Raw genomic sequence first — 23,676 nt, forward strand, 5'->3', positions numbered from 1 at the left:
GTGAGAACATAGCCATTTGCACATACACTCACATACAAGTGTAAATGGATGAATAAAGTGTATTAAAAAGAAATCAAAATACTGTGTGCTGGGCCAGTGAGATGGTTCAGTAGGTAAAGTCACTTGCCCCCAAACCTGAGGACTTGAGTTCAATCCTCAGGACTCACACTGGAAGGAGAGATCTGACTCCTAAACAATATCTTTCACTTCTACATGCATGCCGTGACTGGTGCGCTCTCTCTCTCTCTCTCTCTCTCTCTCTCTCTCTCTCTCTCTCTCTCTCTCTCTCTCTCTCTCTCTCCCCTCCCCCCCACAGTCCCCACAGAGGAGACTAGCCAAGCTGGCCTCAAACTCTGTATAGTCAAGGATGACCTTAAATTCTTGATCCTCCTGCCTCCCACCTGCCCATAGTGCTAGGGTACAGGCAAACCACCACATCCAGTTGTAGTGCTGGGGACTGAACTGGTGTTTTGTGTATACCAGGTAAAACGTCTACCCACTGAGCTATGTCCCCAACCCCCAAAACCCAGCTTCTAAAAGCCAAGGGCTGATGTTGGCAATGCATCTTGCTCAGGCTCTCCTGACATCTTCCCCTAGGAGGTGTCTCCCCTTACACTCATAGCTTTGCTCCACCGTACCCCCACTTCCCTTCCCATCCCCAGCCCTGCAATGCCCATTTTAATGCTTTCTACATCCATATATTCATGCACCGGGTAAATGTTTTATCCCAAAGGTGCTGAACTCACACCTAACCTCCTGAAGTTCAGGGTCTTGCATCCGCCATGGAAAGGGGCAGGGGTTCGTGTTCTGAGGAGAAGCAAAGAAAGGTACGTTCACACATGGGTCGTCTGCCTGAAACAATGCCCTCATGAAAAGGCAGTGGCCAAAAGGGTTTGAGTCAGTCCACTAGGGTTTACCTTTACCCCCTTGTGGCTTCAGAGGCACAGGCAAGATTGAATGTGGCTTGTTCACCCAGCCCTACAGGGGTGGAGGGGATGGTCTGAGGTCATGAACAATACCTTTCCTTGGGTATCAGGTGTCACCAGAGTAGAAGCTCAAAAACTAGATCTTCTGTTCAATAATGCCCCCTCCCCACGATTCCCACCTCTGCCTATTGACATCCAGTCTGTAGCAGGCATTGCTGGGGACACTCAGTCAGGATTCTCAGCTGGGGGCTAATTTGATCCAGGGGCTTCTAGAGTTTTGGGGTTTGGGGTTTTTTGTTTTGTTTTTTGCTTTTGTTTTTGTTTCTGCTTGGTTGGTTTTGGTTTTGGTTGTGGTTGTGGTTTTGGTTTTGGTTTTGTGGACACAGCCAGGAAGCATGCTGCTGATTCTGCTGGGTAGAAGGTGGGGATGCTGCCAAGCTTCCCTCAATATATGGGGCAGTCCCCACTTCAAAGCATACCCAGAATCTTAGTGGTCCCGCTGTTGAGGGGCCTAGCCTAAAATATTTCCCAAATCCTTCTACTTCACTCCGTCTTCAGTACTCCCTTCCCTGAGGTCACCCTTGATCTCTCACAGCCGCTCTTGCACAGCAGCCAGCAGAGCCAGACCGGCAGGCCCTTCCTGTTTAAAGCTCTCCAATGTCTTCCCATCCCCCACCACCCACAGCCTGCCAGCATAACCCACTCTCGGAATACTGGATCAACAGTCGGGAAGGTAAATTCAGAAATGCTGACTTGACGGCTGGCGAAATAACTCACTCAGTAAGTGTCTGCTTCATAAAAGCATTAAGGACCTGCATTCAATCTCCAGAACCCATGTTTTAAAATGTGGGCATGATGGTGGGTACTTATAATCCCAGCCCTGGGGAGGTCGAGCCAGGGTCCCATGACCGCCCAACCTAGCTGAATAGCCACGCTTCAAGCCAATAAAAGACCTTGTATCAGAATACAAGGCAAACAGCTCTCGGGGGTGGGGAGTGGGAGGGAAGACAACACCTGGAGGCTGTTCTCAGCTCGAAAAGAGTATGCGCATGCGCACAAAGTGCTAACTTACGATGTGCATGTGTGTAAGGCTCTTTCTTTCCTTTCAGAATACGCTAAGTGAGGGTCCCAGCAATTAAGGCAGCGCTTGTACCTGGCAGAGCCCCAGAAAAGCATTTGTCTAATGAGTAAATGCATAAAAGGACCCCAAGAAGGCTGTGCTACCTAAAGGTACTACAGGAAACATTATGAGGCCACGGTCCTTGCTCTGGGGGTGTTGGGGCACCGAGGAGGCAAGATAGGCACCCGGGCCTGACTCAAAGGTGAAAGCACCAGGAGCGGATAGATGCCTCGGAAACCCCAGTTCTCAGCTTCTGTCCTCCAGCCTTGAGTCTAGAGGCAGTGGTTGCCCGCTGTTACACTTAAGTCAATACCCTGAAGTTCTCCTCTAGCTACAGTGTGCTCTTGGGGGGCGGTGGTGTCGTAATTATGGTTCAGCCAGAATGGTACTATGCACTCAGCAAAGGCTCTGTGTTTTCTTCACACCGTGTCTCACGAGTGAGCATCGCGGGGAGCTGGACGTTGCTTGCAGGGGTTGTGTAAGAAGTGCTTTCGGCTCTTGGGAAGCAAAATTGAATATCCCAAGATTCTTTTCTTGTAAGCTAGCTCAATAGTCATATCGCAGGCAAGCCCGTTCTAATCATGAAAAGAGGAAATGGAATTCGGCGAAATCAAAGGGCTAGAGACAGGCTCAAGGACTTGGCAGACACAGACAGGTGAGCTTGTCAAAGAAACAGAAGCCTGAAGCAGATGACAGACAAGTGCGTGGACACAGTCACACACAGCTGCAGGCACAGGGCTGATCCTTCATAAAGGTGCCAGACGCCGTTTCTACAGTTCCTTTGTGTGCATTTATTTAAAGCCCACAGTGACAGCCACCTCAGGCAGAACCTAGTGACCTCATGCATCTTACATTAGAACAAAGGCCAGATCAGAGAGGTTGAATACCAGTACCCAGGGAAGCAAACTCTAGATGCCTCATATCCACTATAAGTACAGGGACGTCAGATCTGCCTGGCTGGTGTCTCTTGGAGGGGAAGGCCAAGAACCTGTGAACTGAGGAAGGAGGAGCTAGAAAGAGATCAGTGCAAGCAGACACTAACCAATAAGAGGGAGAGGAAGGGCTGGGGTTCATCTAGCACCTGCTATAATCTGAACATAATGACCTCATTGACATGGTTGGGATAGAGGTCGTGTCAGAACTAACACATGAGGAAACCTTGTGATGCCTCCCAAGAGGCCAGGGTTTACACCTTAACGATGGGAAAATGAAGGCTCGGGTACTAAGAGGCATCGGTAAGCTAAGCACAAGCTGAGTACCCTCTATGTGTGCTCTTCCCGACCATGGTCTACTCAGAAGTTGAAGATGCTGCAATACATCGGAGATGCAGGATCTCCTGAAGGCTTATTCCCTTCACTACTTCCTTTCAAGTTTCCACCACCAAGGGGGAAGTTCTCCTCATCTGACTGGACTCTGAGACTAGATGCCCTTCTGCAGCTGTTTCCAGAAGCTTACCCCTCCCTTCACCCCCCTTCCTACTGATTTCATTTCCCCCACTTTAGCACTGTCTGTGTTCAGGGAGGAGAGAGAAAAATAGCATCCCTGTTCTTAGAACCCAGCAGGTACTTCGCAGCCGCCCACACCTGCCTGCCTCTCACCCAGAGAGACCCAGAAGAGAGAAAACAAGCTTCAGGAATGGCTGGCTGGCTGGCCAGGGGCTCAGCCTCCACAGCGGCCTTGTTGAGGCCCCTCTCCCAGGTGTCAAAAGCCACCAGAGAGAAGCATGGTCTAGTGGGTAGGGGACGTAGCAGAACTAGATACTCAGTGTCTCCGACAATGAGCAGCCCAGGGAGCAGCAGTGGGACTTGGCTGGGACAGAACAGTGTAAGAAAGCTTTTACTATTCTACAACTCAGCAAAAATAATACCTTGATTCCTAGAGCTAACACAAAGAAGAAAACGAAGCCCGATCACTGGGAAGACAATACTGTCAGACTTAACAACCAGATAGCCTGGCCATCCCAGTTGTTTTCATGTCTTTCTGTGCTGGCAAAGAGATCCTGTGGTAAATGCCAATGGGGCTCACAGCTATTAATTTTGTACACATGGTGTGTGTGTGTGTGTGTGTGTGTGTGTGTGTGTGTGTGTGTGTTGTATGTGTGTGTGTTGTGTGTGTGTGTGTTAATGTGGTGTATGTGAGATGTGTGTGGTGTAGTGTGTGGTATGTGTGTGGTGTATGTGTGTGGTATGTGTGTGGTGTATGTGTGTGGTGTGTGTGTGGTGTATGTGTGTGGTGTGTGATTTATGATGTGTGGTATGTGTGTGGTGTATGTGTGTGGTGTGTGATTTATGATGTGTGGTATGTGTATGTGGTATGTGTGTGGTGTGTGTGTGCTATGTGTGGTGTGTGGGTGTGTGTAAATGTGGTGAGTGTGAGATGCGTGTGGTGTGTGTGGTGCAATGTGTATGTGTGGTATGTGTGTGGTTTGTGTGGTGTGTGGTGTGTATGTATTAGTGTGATATGTGTTTGGTGTGTGTGTGTGGTGCACACATGGTGTGTGTGTACATGCACAAGTGTGAGAGCATGCATAGGGAGACCAGAGCTCAATGTCAGGGGAAGCGATCCAGTAAGCAGCACCCCTCCTTGGCCTCTGCATCAATTCCTGCCTCCAGGTGTGAGTTCCAGTCCTGACTTCCTTTGGTGATGAACAGCAACATGGAAATAAGCTGAATAAACCCTTTCCTCCCCGACTTGCTTCTTAGTCACAATGCTTTGTGCAGGAATACAGACCCTGACTAAGGCTCCCTGCATCAACTAAGCCTTCTCCTCATTAAATACCTTACACATCCAGAAACACATGAACAAAGAGAAAGAGGACCATAAAGTCTATTAAAAATTCCAACTTAGGTTTCTTGGAAGAAAAGAGCCATCAGAAGCAAACTAGACAGAGCCCTTCTTGATTTTTGCAGTATTCCCCGGTCCTTCTTGGCTGGATTCAATGCATTTTTTTTTTACTTCTATTTCCAGGTTTTGATGGATCTCCAGGGATGTCATCCCATCAGAAGTTGAGAGCCTTTATGTAGTAGGCATCAAAAGTTTGAGGAATAGGGGTTGGAGATGGCTCCACAGCTAAGAGCACTTGATGTATTTGTGTTAATTATATATAATTTAAAATGTATTCAGAACCTAGGAGAACAGTGAGCTTCACTTTTTGACAGATGAGTCATTTCAAGATTCACTTGTACAGACACACAAAGAATGTATACACTCTATGTCCTAGCAGCTCACACTAGTTACAATGTATTTCAGCCGTGTTGCTGTGTAACTAATCATCCTGTATTAACAACACTTGCTGTCTCTCAGTTTTTATGGGATGGGAGTTTAGGGTAGCCTAGCAAAGAGGACTGTCCCCAACTCTTCATGAAATGTCAACACGGCATTCTTGTCCTCAGACATCTCAGTGAGTCTTCCTGTTGGTTTATATGTTTCCTTTTTTACTTTTAATTAAGAATGCCCTATCGCTGTACTACACAGCAGTGGTTAAAAATCTCGGAAAGGGGACTGGAGAGATGGCTTAGTAGTGAAGAGCACTGGCTGCTCTTGTAGACGACCCGGGTTCAGTTCTCAGCACCCACACTATTCTCTGTAACCACCTGCAACTCCAGTTCTAGAGGATCTGATAGCCTCTTCTGGCCTCCATGGGCCCTACATGCTTGTGATTGCCCAGACATACATGCAGGTAAACATACTTACACACATAAAATAAAAATTTAATTAATCTTGTTCTGAAATCTTGAAAAATATGGGAAAATCAAGACAAAAATAATAAATCTCACTCATCATCACACAACCTGAGAGACCACTGAACACCTGAGATTGTTTCTTTTTTTTTTTTCGAGCTGGGGACCCAACCCAGGGCCTTGCGCTTCCTAGGCAAGCGCTCTACCACTGAGCTAAATCCCCAACCCCTGAGATTGTTTCTTTTCTTCTTGCCTGTCATCTTACCCTGTCGGGCACGTGGTGGGCAGCCATGTCCATATCCTGCTTTTCCAAGTCTATCTATTTCCATGGATACACAATATTGCACACCTTGATCAAGTCATTAAGAACACTTTATACTGGTTTGTTTGTTTGTTTGTTTGTTTAAACAAAGTCATACTGCATAGCCCAGGCTGGCCACAAGTCATAAGGGAGCCCAGGCTAGCTCTGAGAGTTTAAATGAGAAGTGTCCCCACTAAGCTCAGCCATTTGAACACTTGGTGTACAGTTACTTGTGCTGTTTGGGGAGGCAAGTCTTGCTGAAGGAAATAGATCACCAGGAGTGGACTTTGAGAGATGGTACCTTCACTCCCACCTCCAGTTCTCCACTTAATGCTTTAGTTAAAGGACTGAGTACTCAGCTTCCTGCTGCCACCTCTCCACCCCATCGTGACGCACTCTCAGCTCGTCCCTCTGGAACAATAAGTCAAAATAAACTCTCTCTTCCTTAAGTTGCCTTTCGTCATGGAGTTTTATCTCAGCATCGTACTGTCTTAGTTAGGGTGTCACTGCTGTGAACAGACACCATGACCAAGGCACTTCTTATAAGAACAACATTAATTGGGGCTGGCTTACAGTTCAGAGGTTCAGTCAGGTATCATCAAGGCAGGAACATGGCAGCATCCAGGCAGGCATGGTGCAGGAGGAACTGAGAGTTCTACATCTTCATCTGAAGGCTGCAAGCAGAATACTGGCTTCTAGGCAGCTAGCATGAGGGTCTTAAAGCCCACACCCACAGTGACATACTTCCTTCAACAAAGCCACACCTACTCCAACAGGGCAACCCCCTGAGCCGAACTATACAAACCATCTCAGTGACTAATACACTGGCTTTGAATTGGGAAATCCTCCTATCTTAAGACGGCCAGGTCCTGGGAGTATAGGTATGGACCACCACATCTAGACCCTCACTGAATATCTAAAGTGCCTACTGGTTTCCATTGTACAAACTGACTTTTGTTGTTACGTCTGTTATTGTGAAGATTTTAGAGCTCTCCATCCTTTGAACTATTTTGAATAATTCAGTGGCGACCACCTTCGACCCAAAATCATCTTATGCGTTTTATATCATGTCCCCATTTGGATCCCAGAAACACAACCAAATGTAACCCAGGCTGGTCTCGAACTTGGAGCTGATGCTGGACCTGAACTCACAACCCTCCCAAGTCCTGGGATTACAGGATTCACCACTGTGCCTAGCTTGAGACCTTGTTTTCTGTCCTGAGATTTTCTTGCCCCTGGATCAACTAAAAACTAATGGGGGCTTTTTGTTTTGTTTTGTTTTAATGATGTACTGTTTCTAGACCATTTGCCACCTAGTCATCACGAAAAATCAACTCATTCATTTATTCTTTCAACAAACACTTATGTGCACTCTGAACAATGCACTAGGACCAGGCTACAAACTGGGCATGCAGTGGTTGCCACGGCTCTTGGCCAAGAGCCTGTTTACCTTCAGCTTTCTTTCTGCAGAATCTGAAGCAGCTTGAAGTAAAATACTTCAAAAAATTAATTAAATAGAAATAGACCATCAGGCCCCAAGAGAATAAAAGCGTATATTTTCCACGAGAATCAATAAAATCCCTGCCATTGATCTTAAAGTTATCTGTGCGTTTCCTAGAAGCCAAACAAAGTGGGAGCCGTGATGGTCAGTCACGTGACTCTCTTTCCCGGAACCTGATGTCTCCGGGAAAGAAAGCGTTTTTCCTAGTACTGAGTTCCAAAGGAAACTCCTCAGGAATGACCTTTATTGCATCATAGAGGCATTGTCGACATTAAACAAATAATTAGAGGCATTTTGGATGTTTTATTTTCCTCTTTGAGATAAGGTCTCATGTAGCACAGGCTGGTCTCAAACTCTATATCTGAGACTGACTTTCAACTCCTGGTGCCCCTGCCTCTAGCTCCCTGATTCTGAGGTGCCAAGCCTATACCCCTGGAAAGTGGTTTATGCATTGGAGTGGCTTTGCTCTTCCTTCCTTCCTTCCTTCCTTCCTTCCTTCCTTCCTTTCTTTTTTAAAGACAATCAATTCAGTGGCTTCTCTCCCCCAGCCTGTCTTTAGTGATCTGCGTCAACTACGTGGCTAATATAAAGATGAAATTTCATGAAGGTGACCGATGGGGGTGTCCAAGCCAGCGTCTGGAAACGTAGCCAATGACACAGCCCAGCTGTGTCCAAGAAAAGAATTTAGAATTCCTGGAGGAAAAGAGAACAAGGAGGTGCCATGTTTTATCTGTCAACTTGGCAAAAGTTAAAAGCCTGCTTTAAAGATTAAAACCCAATTTTTGGCAGGAGTTGGGGAAACCAGCTCTCGCCTACCCTGTGGGTGGGAACAGAAATTGGTGTAATAATTTCGGAGGGCAATTTGGCATTTTGCAACAGCAGTCTTTAAAATGTGCTTACGCACAGCGATTCTACTTTAGAAGACGTTTTCAGAGAAAAAAGAAAAAAACAGCACACAAAGCCTTAGGAGGTGGGACTTCCTTCTCCCATGCTGTCAGGATTGAAGACAGCACAGCCCGCCCCGTACAGAACTAGGGATCCAGGTGGACCTTTGCAGTCACCCACTTAGGCGTATCAGTTCTCACATATATTCATTTATCCATTTATTCATCCATTCATTTATTCAAGGTGTGCAGGTGTGTGTACAGAGTGTGGGTGTGGACTCACATATGCAAATACACACGCGTGTGCATGCATGTGAAGCCAGAGGACAACAGACGCTGTTCCTCCTCCGGGTTTTCTGATTGCCTTTTTGAGATAGGGTCTCTCACTGAGACCCAAAGCTTATCAATTAGCCTACTTTGGCTAGGCAGCCAGCCCTGAGCATCTGTCTGCCTCTCCGCTCCCAGTGCTAGGATTACAAGTTCATTCACCATGACTGGATTTTTACTTAGGTATTAGAGATCAACCCAAGTCCTCAGGCTTGCATGGCAAGCACCTTACTGACACAGCCACTTCAGCCACCTCAAGCCCACCTTAGCCCACCTCAGCCCACCTCAGCCCACCTCAGCCCACCTCAGTCCACCCGTCCACCTTAGTCCACCTTAGCCCACCTCAGCCCACCTCAGCCACCTCAGCCCACCTCAGCCCACCTCAGCCCACCTCAGCCCACCTCAGCCCACCTCAGCCACCTCAGCCCACCTCAGTCCACCTCAAGCCCACCTTAGCCCACCTCAGCCCACCTCAGCCCACTTCAGCCCACCTCAGTCCACCTCAGTCCACCTTAGTCCACCTCAGCCCACCTCAGCCACCTCAGTCCACCTCAGTCTACCTTAGTCCACCTTAGCCCACCTCAGTCCACCTCAGCCACCTCAGCCACCTCAGCCCACCTCAGCCACCTCAGCCACCTCAGCCACCTCAGCCCACCTCAGCCACCTCAGCCACCTCAGCCACCTCAGCCCACCCCTTTCCCAACTCCCCACTTTACAACCTTGTTATTTTGAAATGATTTAAGACTTGAAACAGTATAGACTTTTTCCATCTGTCCCTCAGCCAGTTTCCCCTACGAGTTTATCTTCACAGGCAAGTGTATGTATGGAGCTAGGGAATGGCTGTCCCACTGAAGACCTCCTAGAGAGTTCACCTGTGTCCCCCCCAACACACACATGCACACACACACACACACACACACACACACACACACACAGTGTGGGAGATCAGATGCTCTGAAATTCTACCGCATGGACAGGCCACTCTCACTGTCACCAGGATTTTGAACTTGCTCTATTCTGTAAGAAACTCACTCATGCTGACCTTTTCCAGCCAGACCCCTGGCTCACCAGAGCCCCTGGCAAGCAGCACTGCACTCTGCTGCAATACCGTTTGCTGTTTTTAGTGTTGCAAGACGAAAGCACCTGGGACAGGAGAGATGGCTCCATTGGTGAAGTATTTGATGCACAAGAATGAGGACTCAAATTCCGGTCCCCAGCACAGGTGGAAACAGTGGAGTGTGGTGACAGCTACCTCAGCACTGGGGAGAGAAGACGGGAGGATCCCTGCTGCTTTCTGGTCAGCTGTTCTAGCACAGTAAGTGAGCTCCAGGCTCAGTGAGAGGCCCTGATTCAAAGATAAGGTGGCAAGCTATGAAGAAAGCTAGCCAATGTTGTTGTCCCTGGCCTCCATGGACATGGGCACGTGTATGCATGTGCACCTGCACACACATCGCTAAAATAAACAGAGGCATATGAGACATGACACACGTACACAGTTTACTTTCCTTGGCTTCTCTTTTTTTCCCCAAAGCTTCAGCCAACCACATCTTCCCCTCACCACTCCTTAGCCTCTGTCCATTCTTTCAGCTTCCTCATCCCCTCAGAGACAGAAGAGTAGCCCAGGGAGCTTCTGAATGGAGCTGCATTGATGTGCACCAGTAAACCCACAAAAAATACTTTGCCATGTCCACATCCGATTCCCACTTGTCCACACATCAGAAAACATCCATGTCAGATTTCCACTTCAGATCCAGTCACCTGTGGCTGAGGGGAACAGGCTGTTTAGGAATCATAACACGGCCAGAGCAGCACACCCCACCCCTCCACTGAGGAAGGCGCAGGGAGTTCTGCTGAAAAGGGCAGGGTTCCCCACGGTAACTACACGCCTATCCAGCTCACTGAAAACAGCTTCAATGTCCATGGCTATGAGCTACCACAGAATCCTGAGCAATTCAAGGCTGATATGATGTAACCATGTGCTCCTTGGGTTCTCCAGGGCCCCATTCCCTGGAATAAACCAGTACTAAATATATCATTTGCTTTGCCTAAGGCTAATCAGGTGATAGTCTGTGACGTGAGATCCCGCTGAAGACTCCTATGGCCTTCTCTTGGTCTGTGAGAGTTTTCGAGTTTCAGGTTCAGGATAATATGAACGAGTTCCCAGAGACTTCTTCCGGGTATGAAAAAGTGACTTCTTATACAGCTTCCTTCTTTTTAAATTGTGTGTGAGTGTGTGATGTGCCCAAGTGTGTGAGGCCATATCTGTTTGCAGGTACTGAACATATCAGTGCTAGCACACTAGAAGACTAACTAGTACACTAGAACAGTACCCATCAGTGCTAGCACACTAAAAGACTAACTAGTACACTAGAACAGTGCCCATCAGTGCTAGCACACTAAAAGACTAACTAGTACACTAGAACAGTGCCCATCAGTGCTAGCACACTAAAAGACTAACTAGTACACTAGAACAGTGCCCATCAGTGCTAGCACACTAAAAGACTAACTAGTACACTAGAACAGTGCCCATCAGTGCTAGCACACTAAAAGACTAACTAGTACACTAGAACAGTGCCCATCAGTGCTAGCACACTAAAAGACTAACTAGTACACTAGAACAGTACCCATCAGTGCTAGTACACTAGAAGACTAACTAGTACACTAGAACAGTACCCATCAGTGCTAGCACACTAGACTAGCACACAGATCAGTACGCATCAGTGCCAGTGCATATAGAGATCAAAGGTTGACCTTAGATAATGTCTCCAATCACTCTCCGCTTTATTTTTAGAGGCCAGGTCTCTCGTTAAACCTAGAGCTTATTAATTTGGCTCCTTTAGCTAACCAGCTTGGCCCAAGGAATTTCCCGGCCTCCCCCACCCGCCCTCTGCCCCCCACCCCTTTCTAGAGAGAGAGCCAGAATTACAGGAATTCAATACACCTGCCCAGCTTTTGTGCGACTGCTGGGGATCTGAACTGGTCCTCATACTTGGGCAGAAAGTGCTGTGTTCCCCAAATCACCTCTCTAGAAGGGAACATTGCCGCAGCAAGAAGAATTTATAGCTAAATAAAACAGAACCCAAAAACAATAAACTAAGGCTGGAAAAAGAAGCTTTAAAAGGCCAGAGAGAAAACACTGGTGATTTTATTAGTCTGAAAAATGCAGTGTAGTGGTTTTGTGAGCATCTGTCTAGGAGGAGCATCTAGGTAGGGGGAGTTCTTGTGTAGGAGGAACACCTACGTAGGGGGAGCATCTATGTAGGGGGAGCATCTATGTAGGGGGAGCATCTATGTAGGGGGAGCATCTATGTAGGAGGAGCACCTATGTAGTAGGAGCACCTATGTAGGGGGAGCACCTCTGTAGGGGGGAGAATCTATGTGGGGGAGCACCTCTGTAGCACCTCTGTAGGGGGGAGCATCTCTGTAGGGGGGAGCACCATGTAGGGGGAGCACCCTATGTGGGAGGAGCACCTCTGTGGGGAGCACCTCTGTAGGGGAGCACTTCTGTAGGGGGAGCACCTCTGTAGGAGGAGCACCTATCTAGAGGTGCATCGCTACATCTCAGGAGATCCTGTGTCACTTCCAGTGACTGGGAAAGTTCTTGCCCCCTGCCCCAGCCACTTCACACCCACCTGTCTCCAGGCTCCCAGTGGAGCAAAATTCAGAATGCTAGCTCTGGTCAGGAAGATTTTCCCCTTTATTATGCAATTAATATGTCCACAGGAGGACTCATACGGGTGACCATGTAACTAAACACCCAAACCAGGACACATGGGGGTCAAAAACATGCTGATGGTAGGGAGCTGTCCCTTGGTGCCTGTTCCGTTAACCTTTTTGTCAGTTGGACCCAAAATGGAGTCACCTGGGAAAGAGGAACTTCAGTTGAGGAACTTCTTCCATCAGATTGGCCTGTGAATCTGTCTGTGGGACACTTTCTTGATTAATGATTGATTCAGGAGTGCTCAGCCCACTGTGGCTCTTGCCACCTCTGACTGGGCGGCCTCAGGTTGTATTAGGAAAGCAGGTTGAGCAAAGCCATGAAGAGCAAACTAGTCAACAGCACTCCCTCATAGGCTCTGCCTCAGCTCCTGCCCTGGTGTCCTTCCATGATGCCTCTGTAAATCCAGTGAACCCTTTCCTCTCCAAATTGGTTTTGGTCATGATCTCGATCACAGCAACAGAAACCAGACTAGGGCAGTACCCTGGGGGTATCCAAGGATATCAAGATCCATACTGGTACCAAAGCACCTTTATGAAACAGATGGGGCAGGATGTGACCCAGCCTACACTGAAGGCTGGCAGGTCCCCTCAACAGACCTAGGGGTGTTCAGATCTCCTGCACCCAGTGCTGAGGGTAGTAGGGGTGCATGCAATCCCAACACTGGGGTGAGAGGGCAATCACAGGGGCTTTCTGCCAGTTGCCAGAGTGGCGATTGGGAGCTCCAGGTACAGTAAGAGGCCATGTCTGAACGACAGGCTTCAGGTTCCACGCAGGGAGGCAGCTCAGGTTGGCTCACCTACTGTGGTTTCAGACAGTGGTCCTTTCCTACCAGGCAGACCTCATCAGCCCGAGATGAGGCTGGACTCCCAAGGCAAAGGCCTAAGGATGCCATGGGGTGCAGAGAAAGGGGAGAGCTGGAAAAGGAGAGCTCTCCATTTATTTCAGAACAAAGGAAGCAGGGCTAGGCTCCTGTCGCCTCCCAATTACCTGCCTCTCAGGATGACAGGAAATAGCGTCTTAAATAGCCATTTCCTAGCTTTGAAGCTAATGAAAGAAAGCCCTGAAATAAATGAGTGAAAGAGCTTGCTAGAGGGCCCACAGAGGAGCCGGATGAACCCCTTCTGGCCATGGCAGCCTTCTACCCCTGGGTCTGGGTGTCTTTTATTCTTATCAGACAAGGTTGGGAATCTCCCAGAGACACAAGGCTTGAGTCACCAGAGACGTTTTACAGAGTTCAGATGAAAACAAGAAACAGTCCGGAACAGTGGTTCTCAACCTGTGGGTGGCAAGTCCTTGGGATCTTGCATATCAGGTATTTATATTATGTTTCTCAACCGTAGCAAAATTACAGTTATGAAGTAGCAATGAAATAATTTTATGGTTGGGGGTCACCACAACATGAGGAACTGTATTAAAGGGTCGCAACATTAGGAAGGTAGGAAACTTCTGGTCTTGGGTTTATGATTTCCTGCAGAAATCTCTACCAATGGCCTGGCTCATTAGCCCAGCCAGGAGCTGTCCAGGTGCTGATCGTACAGCTCCCCTCTGCTCCCTTCTGCTGAAGTTTCTTTCTGGCCCCCTGCCTAGTCTGCTCCACCCAGAGCCTGTATTTGAAGCGATTCCTTATAACTTCTTCTGTAATCAAAATCGAGAGACATCTTCATTTTGTGTATGGGCTCCCCTGACCTTGAAACTGTTTTAGAAGCAATCATCTAGTTACCAAGGGGACGACGCAGGAGAGCAGAAGTTGAACAGCTGGTCTTGAGCGAGCAGGGAACACAGCACTGGAGAACATGGAGAGCAGCCATGCTGGCAATGAGCGCGCGCTGCTGTGGCAGCCACCAGGTGGGAATGCAGGCGGCAATGTCATCACCCGGGTTCCACAGGATGCTGCCTTGAGAATAAGGGAGAGCATGTTCCTGTGCAAGAAAAGAAATCACTTCTTTGCCTGCTGGGCCTGGAGCTGCAACACAGGGCTGGGCCGCTGGAAGGAGCATGGAAAACAGCTCAGGCTGATAGAAAATGGAGGGATGTGACTGGGTCTGAAAGAACAGGGGCAGGGGAAATTATACTAGGGTCTCTGTAGAACACAGGTCATGCCTGGTCCAGAAGAGTTAAGTATGGGAGGAAAGGGGAGCCACTTACAGAGCAGACTCCACAGGCAAAAAGGAACTGGTGAGCAACACAGCACAGCCTTACCTTCTAGGTTCTCGTTTGCCTCCCCTCATCCCCTCCCCCTGCCCCTCCCTCTCCTCCTCCTCCCCCTGCCCCTCCCTCTCCTCCTCCTTTCCCTCCTCTCCCCCTCCTCCTTCCTCTTCCTCTTCCTTTTCTTCCTCTTCCTCTTCCTCCTCCTCCTCTTCTTCCTCCTCCTCTTCCTCCTCCTCCTCCTCTTCTCCTTCTCCTTCTCCTTCCTTTCTCCTCCTCCTCCTCCTCCTCCTCCTCCTCCTCCTCCTCCTCCTCCTCCTCCCTCCTCCTCCTCCTCCTCCTTCTTCTTCTTCTTCTTCTTCTTCTTCTTCTTCTTCTTCTTCATGAGGCTCCTGGAGTTCAGGAAGGCCCCAAATTTACTATGTGCCCAAGGATGACCTCGAACTCCTGAACTGAGCTTCCTGCCTCCACTTCCTACATGGTTGGATTAATGATATTCACCACGATATCTGATTTGTGTGCTTTTAGAAACCAAACTCAGGACTGTGCTTACCTGTCAAGCACTCTACCCCCTGTGCCACATCACCAGCCCTGGCTCTTTGCTTCTTGAAGCCAACTATTCCTTAAGCCCTGTGGCCAGTCACCCTGTCATCCTGGCCTCCCCTGCTTCCCCAGGCTGAGCTGTATGGTTCAGAACACACCGTGGCTCTGCTGGTATGATCAGCTCCTGGGACCTGGGGCCTTGTCTCTGAGAGCAGCCTGAAGATTGTGGTTTTGTGCTCTCCTCTTCAGCACATGATATGCCCACGCGCACAGGGTGTGAACTTGCCATTTTCCTTTGGGCATTGGCATCTGGCTGTCTCTGGAGGAAAATTACTTCTTTAAACCCTCAGTGCCCTATAGGAAGTGATGGTGTCTGAGCTGGTAGCCTTGTCTTTAGAATCAACTATGCTAACACAGAGGACACAGTGAGAGTGATTGCCTTGAGTAGTGAAGGGATTCATACGATATCATCAATCACTCCTCCAAGGGGACAGCTCCTCCCTGCCCTCCTGCTCCCACCTCCCCTGGGCCATCTTCCCTCTCTCCATCTCCACAGACATAGATGACACACCTATGTGTCCCCAAGTCACCCAGATATAAGCCTGACAGAAAAATGCCAATCCCCTCTGTCCTTGATACCAAAAAGGTGTCACCGACATCCACTGACAGGTTCGCATCTCCACTGCCCGCCACTGTGACGTGGATTTTGGGTTCCCAGTCCATCTCGTCATTGCTCACCATGCAGCAATCAAGCTCACAAGGCAAGGCAGGGGCACCAGGAAACTCTGTGGCGGTTAACAACCAGCTTGCCTTTTGCCTGTGGTGTGTGTCTATCAAAAGTCATCCAGGGAGTTCTACTGCTCACTATCACACGCAAGAGCTCAGGTGACAGAAGACATCATGTCACCTGTCTCCACAATCCCAAAGGCAGAGAGAACTGGCTGACAGAGCAGACACCTGAAAGTGGCATCCGTCACCACCTCCCACCCTCTAGGACCAGGAGGAGGCTGTCAGGAAGCCCCACCCCTGCCCAGGACATAACTGGGCATCTTCTTCCACATGCTTGCAGAGCTCTCTGGGCAATGCACGTGCAGTGTGTGGCAGGGCACTCCTAATTAAGACCTAACTAGCGTGTGGAGCCTCGGATTCACTCAACTCAGCTGTGGATTCAGAGAAAGCTTGTGTTTCCTGAATCTCCTCGCCCAACAGGGAGTGCATGAATTATTGAAAGGATCAGAAAAAAAAAAAAAAAGAGCGAACCGGGGAGGGAGATCTGCTCCATTATTCATCAGGCCAGGAGTCCCCAAGTCCCCAAGCACAGCTGCTGGCTTTCACACCTACACCATTTTCCCATTATGTCAACAGGAGTGTTTCCAGCCCCGCTGTATTGGCAGCCTCTGAGCAGACTTCCTCTCCTGCCATTCGAGGCCTGTCCTCATCTGCAGCCAACCCTGCAGAGCTGTAGCGAGGATGGAGGCTCCGCTTAGAGCTGAACGCCTTCCTTCCCCTCCCTGGCCCCAGCCCAGGGGGTCTTCCATCCTGAGAGCATGACTCCTTTGAAAACCAGAAGGGCTTTAAATCCCACCCTGCCCCGCCCCACCGGCCGACTGCTGTCTGTGTCTGCAGTTGTAGCAACCATGCTAGCTACGCCCATCCAAGCCCAGCCCATTTGCATTTCAAATCTGGGTGACATTTTCTACTCTCTGACTCTGGTCCATGCTGGCCACTCCCTCGGCTCCAAACTCCCACTCAGACCTCTCTGAACTTACTACTGAAATGCTCTTCTTCCTGCACATCCAGATCTCAAGGCCAGGAAAGTAACTTTCACATAGACCATGTCAGGTGCTACACCTCTTTACCCACAAGGTCCCAGAAGCCTCCCAGTGGCCCAGAAAGTTCAAGATTCTCACCAGTTCTGGCTGCACAGTGAGGAGGGAGCCTGTGCAAAACGTGACAGAGCATCTCAGCCAAAATGATTAATTACATTGTGGGAAAGATTATCGACCCATATACCGAACACAGCCTTCCCAAGAAAGAGTTGTACAACCACCCAAGTCATACCCTGCTTACAAAGGAGTGAGGCTCCGAGAGGTTACAGACTTTGTCTGAGGTCACACAACTGGCTAGGTGGCTGATCCAGGTTGAAGACCTCATTCCAACAAACCCACATCCTTTCTTGCTCAACCACCCAAGTCTTGGGGCACACTGCCTTGGGTAGGACTGGGAGGGAAGCCACAAGCATTCCTGGAATTTCAAAAGAAAAAGGAAAAGTTGAGCATGGTGGTGCATGTCTTTAATCCCAGCACAGAGGCAGGTGGATTTCTGTGAGTTTGAGGTCTGTCTGGTCTCACTATGTAGCCCCGGTGATCCTGGCACTCACTGTGTAGACCAGGCTGGCCTCAGTTCTTCTTTGTCCTTTCATGGCGCAGATACACCACACCTATAGTGTAACTTGTCTAGTAGCTATCTCCTTAGCGGCTTTAGTCTCATGAGACATTTGTCCAACTTTTAGACAGTCATTCAACAAACACAGCCCCACCCCCACCCCACATGCACACCTGCTGTGTGCCAAGACTTCTGTCTAAGCTCACAGTATGAGTGCCAATCAACTCATCATTGCCACACTGATGACTCTTAGGTCCAGCAGAGGAGGAGAAATGAATCCTTAGACCACAGGAAGAACCAATAGTATGCAGTGCCATTTATATATGGCAGTGTCCACCCACGGTGTCTGGATCAAACAACCTTAGCCATTAAGGGCTTCAGTACAATGATGCCTTATAGTCTGGGGTAAATGTGCTCACTGCTGACGTCTCCATGTCTGACCACTGACCACTGGGCAGAGGAAACAGCTGAGTTAGTAAAATGGTAGCAAACACTTGCAGTCCAGATGCTGGGGAACAACAACAGGAGAATCCCTGGGGCTCGCTGGCTACACACATACACACACACACACACACACACACACACACACACACACACACGCACACACGCACACACGCACACACACGATCACTCCTCATCTTGTCCCACTTCATTGCCTGAAGGAACTTGACAAGAGAGTCAAGTTCCAGGAAGACCCCTGAGGCCAGGCACCTCCCTGGGGGCATGCGTGTGTCCAGCTTGCAGCAAATGCTACTGTGGGCAAAGTTCAAAAACGTATAGACAAAGATACCAGCTGCCATTTCAGACACGAAGGTGGGCTGATGTTCCAGCCAGAGAGAGTGAGCCCTTGTGCTGCCCCAGCCAGTCTGCTCCAGCTGAACCACCACTGCTCCAGCTGCAAATTGTTCAGGGCTTCATAAGCCTGTGAAATTAAGTTTGATGGCCCCGTGGAAACCCTGCATTCCAGTTAACAATTTAGAGGAGGAAGAAATGCTTAATGCCAGAGCCAGGGAGCTATGAGCTACTGATGTCGTTCTGTGGTGTGCCTTCAGGAACACCCTTGGGTCTGAGCCTCCCCGTTGGCATCTGTGAAATGGGAGTGTTGTGAGGGCCAAATGACCTGGGACCTGAAAAGCGCTTTGACGAGTGCCTGGCCCTCAGAACTCAATAAACAACTGGCTGGTGCCAGAATATTCTCTCCATCATCGACTGCAGGAGCCAGCACGGGAAGTTGAGTCTGACTCAAGGCAGGTAGGTGTTCTTAGTTTGGAAAGCCTCCCTTCTCGTACAACAACTCCCAAAGTCTTCACCTACGGTCTCCACAGGAATGCTTCCCCACCCTAAGGTTTCTCCTCTCGGTGGAAGACAGCATCCTTTAGTCCCAAAGCCCACCCGCAACTGACTGCATAGGAAAGGTAGGCCCCGCCCAGACCCCGCCCCAGACCCCGCCTTCTTCCAGTACAGTGCTCCAGCGGCGGCCACCCGCACCGTAGCTGGCGCAGAGCAGCTCCAGCGGACCGGACGGGGCGGGCGTCCGGCAGGCAGCGCGGTACCTTCCACCCAGAGCAGCCCGCAAGGGACCTTACAGGCAAGTCTGGGATCGTGGCCGTGAGGTAAGCGCAAAGATGAGCAGGAGGGATAGACACACGCCTTGTCGGGGGTCCAGGAAGCGATGATCTCTGGTGGTGCCAACCGCTACTGTGTCAGGCTGGCCTCCTTACTGAGTAGCCAGGGGCAGGGTGGGGGCTCTCCTCTCTCTCTCTCTCTCTCTCTCTCTCTCTCTCTCTCTCTCTCTCTCTCTCTCTCTCTGTGTGTGTGTGTGTGTGTGTGTGTGTGTGTGTGTGTGTGTGTGTGTGTGTGTGTGTGTGTGTGTGTTCAGGGCTTGAGGATCATGACTCCCCTCTTTGCTGGTGTTTCTGAGCAACTTGCCCACTCCAAAGCCAAAGCCACACTTTCCCCCACAGAGTTGAATGGGACTGGAAGAACTGACCTGGATGCGGGATAGTAAAGCCCTCTGCCACCTGTTGAGCTGGGCTGTGGGTCTCTGAGGGCCAGCCTCCCCTAGGCTGTCAGCCAGCGTCTGTGATTGGACTCACTTCCCAGCGGTCTCACCCACCCGCAAGTTAGATGTCATAGGACATCTAGTCTGCCTGTATTGCTTTCCTCCTGTCTGCCCTAGCTGACAGGAGGACGCTCGGGAGGGATAGTAGGAGAAAGGGGCTTTGCCCAAAGCCCCGGGATTGATAAAGGTCCGTGGTGGAACAGCATAAGACACGGGGATCTCCTTTATGCTTTGAGTGAAATACCAACCACCAAGAGCACCCTATATTTCCCCCCAGAAACTCTAAACTGCCCCATGTAATGACGATCTCTTTACCGGAATCCTATCTTGGCAACTGATCAAACTGCAGCATATGAGCAGTGTTAACGTGAAATCAAATCTTGGGGCTGAAGGGAGATTTAAAAAACATACCAGGTCCCTAAGTGAGAACTCCAGTGGTCTCTGGGGGAGTCCCATCTCCAGGCTGGTCCTCACGGTGCTTCGAAATGGCTAGCTTTCTGTTTGGTCTTGCCACACAGAAGGGAAGAATCCCAACCATTCCCAGGTTGGAGGCATCAGGGACCTGGGAGAGGGACCTGGAAGAGGGCTTGGGGAACGTGATAGCTGAGCTGTTCCCACACAGCTGGAAGGGGCTGGCCTTAGTTCGTGATAGAAAACACGGGCTCTAACCCCAGTCGCTCACCCTCTGACAGTGTAACATTGGCTAATTCACAGAACCTCTTGGAGGTTCCATTTCCTCCTCTTGTAAAGCTGGGCTGTCAGTTGTGAGAACAAAATAAGATCACAAATGACAGTATTCATTCGAAGAAATGTCCAGGGCTGCCTCGGCTTCCTCAGACACTAGGCTTGAGGATGGTGGCCACGTACAGAGGAAGCACAATTAATTCTCGGAGAGGGAGAATGCGCTGGGAGTGTTAGAGCTTGAGAGAGCTCTGGTGGAGTTTAGATTCCCAGAGGATGAAGGAACTGTACCTATGGAGTCATGACTCTAGGGGGAGCTATCATTGCCCACCCCCCAGACCCTGCACCCCTCAGGCTTTGGACCCATATTTTTTGCAGACTCCTGGGTCATTGCCAGCTGGTCCTTCACTGCGCGCCTGTTTGTCATCCCATCCCTGAGTTTAGTGGCGGTCTTACCAGCTGGCAGAACTGGGGACAACTGTATGTGATTTTAGTTGCACTGGTAAAGCCCCTTGTTATCAAATATCCACTTCTCCTGGAGTGTAGCCGCCTGGGGTCTAATATTCTACTGTGAGAGGTTTAGTCCTTTGGTCCCCTGCCTTGCAACCTATGTCAGCCACTAAACCTTCACAACAATGACTTGTTTAGAGACGGTCAGGACCTTTATGAAAAGAGGGTAAGGACAGAAGAGCAGAAAGGGAGGCAGATGGGGGTGCAGGAGAGAAAAGATGGGACTTTACCAACTGTACAGTCCCCAGAAACAGACGAAGTACCCTGAGAGGGAGGCAGGCCGGGAAGGCAGATGGCAAGTGATGGGCAGGGAAGGGCTGAACCTCAGTCGTGATTCTGTGGGGACAGGAAGAGGGTGCCTACTAAGGAAGCCTGTGCTGGACAACTGACTGGGAGTGAGCTGCAGGGCCCTGTGAGAGGCAAAGAAGCCCCAAAGCAAAGCATCATCCAGCCACTCCGCTCTCTTCCCTCAGCACACAGCCCCACCCCCACTGTCAGCCATACATTGTGTTTGGAGCCTAGGCTGTGCCTGTAGCTGTTTACACACACAAATGCACATACACACACCACACACACACACATACCACAAACACACACACACATACCACACAAACACACACACACCACACACACATCACACACACCACATACACACACCACACATACCACACACACACACACACACCACACAAACACACACACACACACACACACCACACACACACACACACACACACACACACACACCACACACACACCACACACACACACACACACACACACACACACACACACACACACACACACACACACACACACACACACACACACCACACACACACATACACACACACACACACACACACACACACACACACACACATAAACACACACACATACAACACACACACACACACACCAACACACACACATACACCACACACACACACACACCACACACACACACACCACACACCACACACACACCACACACACGCCCACCCACCCACCACACACACACACACACATACCACACACACCACACACACCACACACATACACACACATACACCATACAACACATACACACACACCACACATACACAAACACCACACATATACCACACACACACACACACCATACAAACACATATACACCACACATACACACCATATATACCACACCCACCCACCACACATGCACACATACACCATACAACACATACACACACACACACACACACACACACCATACAACACACACACACCACACACACACACACACCATACTACACACACACCACACACACACACACACACCATACACACACACACACACACATACACACACACACACACACACACACACACACACACACACACACACACACACACACCGTGCCCCTTATGTCACCTCTCTAGAGAGAAGCAGAAACAGTCGTTCGCCCACCCCTGACATGGCTCCTGGACTGATGGAGGCTGGAGGGACAGGGATTTTACTGGAGTCAGCATGAATGGCTTGTGGGGTCCTGTGGGTCTCAGTGTAGGTCATGCTGGAGAACTCGGGGAAGTCCCTGCTGAGAGAGCCCGTGGGCCAGCCTCACTGGGGGAGGGGTGGATGAGCATCACTTAGATCTGTGGAAACCACCGCCACTGTTGTCCTGCCGTGTGATAATCCAAAGAAGAGTGTTTGCAGCCCATTCTAGTGGGCCAGAGGGCAGGGTCACAACCAGAAAGAAGACACAATGGGCCACTAATATGTCTTTATGGTCTTGCATTCCCAATAGACATCTTTTTGTTTGTTTGTTTGTTTGTTTTATTCTGTTGTTTTTGTTTTTCTAATAAAGCCCCAGCTCTTATGTACCCCAGGATAGCTTCAAACTATCCATGTAGGAGGATGACTTCAAACTCCTTATCTTGGCTCTGCCTCTCAAGTCCTGGGATATACCACCACGTCTGCTTTATGCAGTGCTGGGGACCAAGCTCAGGGTCTTATATAAGGCAGGCAAGCACTTTCCCAACTGATCTGAGCTACAGCCCAGCCCAAGGGACAATCACTCTTATATATAATGGTGATGGCATTATATATAATATCATTGTTCCTCCATAATGAGCACCCGGGGGGCTTATGCCAACCACTGAGCTAAGCGACAGGGGTGCTGTGGTATGCTTGGCTTTGGGGGGAATGGGTATTCTTGTGTTTGGTGACAAGCAGGCTGACCCGTGTATCGCAGAATGTCCCCAGTCTCCAGCACCTACATACCAGTAGCACTCATCCATCTCCACACCTGCCTGTCCTCAGACATTTGCCTGATATTCCCCCGGGGAGCAAGGCAGCCTGATGTTGAGAATCATTGGGGATCTAGCTAAGAATAAACTAGGAGGAGGAAAAAAACAGTCCTGCTCCCTCAGGAGCAGCGTTATGCAAAAGCAGCAAAAAAGCAGTCAGCTGCATGGTGGAAGCACTGGCAAGAGGGTGGGGTGAGAGGCTGAAGAGTGTGGGTGGGGTGGGCGGCCATTTCTAAAGGAGACTCAGCAGAGGCACGCCTGAGTAGGTGACATTTCAGCAGAGAGGGGAAGTGAGGGGAGAGAGCAAAGTGTGCAGAAATCTGGGGACCCACCCGCCAATCAGTGGGGGGAAAAGCTTAGGGGGGCGGTGGCTAGGGCTGGGTGGAGTGGATAGGGGTAGGGACAGGTTGCTGGAGTCTGATGATTTAACACCCCCTACACACACACACACACACACACACACCACACACACAGAGGACTTTGCGTTTTCACACTGAGTGCTCACAGCCTGCTGGGTGCCGATGTACAGACGTACGCCATCTTGACTGCCTTTAGCTGACATTGAAAGAGGTAAGTGCTACTTCTTTACTCGGTTTTTCGA

The 23,676-nt window shown here is 49.7% G+C and overlaps 1 protein-coding gene across 1 annotated transcript in view; it reads left to right on the top strand.

Annotated features, from left to right (window-relative positions):
* Positions 1-19,020: 19,020 nt before the first annotated feature.
* Cacng5 (calcium voltage-gated channel auxiliary subunit gamma 5) overlaps positions 19,021-23,676 on the top strand; it is a 42,384-nt gene continuing 37,728 nt past the window's right edge. Inside the window, exon 1 of the mRNA XM_032913740.1 lies at positions 19,021-19,146. The gene's annotated coding sequence lies outside the window, so the exon portion shown is untranslated. The remainder of the gene's footprint in view (positions 19,147-23,676) is intronic.

Source organism: Rattus rattus, chromosome 9, assembly GCF_011064425.1.
Source record: "Rattus rattus isolate New Zealand chromosome 9, Rrattus_CSIRO_v1, whole genome shotgun sequence".
NCBI classification, from domain to species: Eukaryota; Metazoa; Chordata; class Mammalia; order Rodentia; family Muridae; genus Rattus; species Rattus rattus.